Genomic DNA, 1,580 nt, shown 5'->3' with positions numbered 1-1,580 from the left:
ATCATAACTCACTGCATCCTCTAACTCTTGGGCTCATGCAAAGTGATTCCTTCCTCAGCCTGTTATATAGCTAGTACTATAGGCTTTCATTGCCCTTCCACTTCAACTACCATGCCAGGCTTCCACTATTTTTTAAAAAAAAATTTTTCAAGTGGTGGTGCCTGTGCTCAATGAGTAGGGTGCTGGCGCCATATACTGAGGGTGGTAGGTTCAAACCTGGCCCCGGTCAAACTGCAACAAAAAATAGCCAGGCATTGTGGTGGGCACCTGTTGTCCCAGCTACTGGGAAGGCTGCTGAGGCAAGAGAATTGCCTAAGCCCAAGAACTGGAGGTTGCTGAGAGCTGTGACACCACAGCACTCTACTGAGGGCAACAAAGTAAAACTCTGTCTCTTTAAAAAAAAAAAAAATTTTTTTTTCTTTTTTTTTTCTTCTTCTTTTTTTTTTTTTTTTTCAAGAAATGGAGACTTATGCCTGAACAGAGCAAAGGCAAACCAGTAGCAGTTTCTCAGGAGCTGACAGGTCATCTGTCAGGCCTCAGAGGTGGTTACACGCTCAGATAGGCTGTACAGTGAGCTTATAACCCACAACTTCCTGTGCCCACCTTGTGCTACTAGTGTGCACACCTAGCTTGGGGGACACACTGCAGCCAGGCAACCTCCAATACAATGCACCTCTCCCCAAAACAGGAGAAGTGAGCAGGCCCATGGCTGGGAGAGTAGAATTAGGACATGTACAGGCTTGGGGGTTCAAGTTAATTTATTGATGCATTGGATGCAATAAAACCACAACTGCTGTTATCAAAAAAAGAAAAAAAAAGAAAAAAGAAATGGAGACTTGCTATGTAGCCCAGGTTAGTCTCAAACTCTTGGCCTCAAGTGATCCTCCTGCCTTAGCACCCCATAGTGCTGGGATTATAGGCATGAGCCTCCATGCCCAGCCCTTTCATTTTTATGCAAAAGATTGTATAAAGCATATAAACAGTTCAAAGAATCATTATAAAGCAAATACCTGTTTATCCTCTGGTCAAGAAATAAGACATTGCCAGATCTTAGAGGCCCCTCATTTGTCCTTTCTAACTAACAGTTGCTCTCCTCCATTGAGGGAGCCTCTCTCCTATGTCTTGTGCTAATAGTTTCCTTTTTTTTTTTTTTTCCTATTTAACTTATCTCCAAATCATACTGAATAATTTTATCTGTGTTTGAACTTTATACAGATGGAGTCATACTATATATTTCTCTTACTTTTGACTAGCGTTATGTATCTTATTGTCGAATAGCGTTAGCTGTAGTTTGTCCATTACCCATATAGTTCAGTTTATTCATTGCACTATATGTGTATATGTAAATCGTTAGCAATTTGGGACAGTTACGAATACTTCCGATGTGAACTTTTTTTTTTTTTTTTTGAGACAGAGTTTTACTTTGTTGCCCTGAGTAGAGTGCCATGGCTAAATACCTCACAGCAACTTCAAACTCTTGAGCTCAAGCAGTCCTTTTGCCTCAGCCTCTGGAGTAGTTGGGACCACAGGCACCTGTCACAATGCCTGGCTAATTTTTAGAGATAGGGTCTTGCTCTTGC

The 1,580-nt window shown here is 41.5% G+C and overlaps 1 protein-coding gene across 1 annotated transcript in view; it reads left to right on the top strand.

Annotated features, from left to right (window-relative positions):
* UBR1 (ubiquitin protein ligase E3 component n-recognin 1) overlaps positions 1-1,580 on the top strand; it is a 137,337-nt gene that overhangs the window by 21,196 nt on the left and 114,561 nt on the right. The window lies entirely within an intron of this gene.

This window comes from Otolemur garnettii, unplaced genomic scaffold (assembly GCF_000181295.1).
Source record: "Otolemur garnettii isolate 467f Iridium unplaced genomic scaffold, OtoGar3 scaffold00050, whole genome shotgun sequence".
NCBI lineage: Eukaryota > Metazoa > Chordata > Mammalia > Primates > Galagidae > Otolemur > Otolemur garnettii.
Note: the sequence above shows the minus strand (reverse complement) of the source record. Positions and strands in the feature narration are given on the sequence as shown.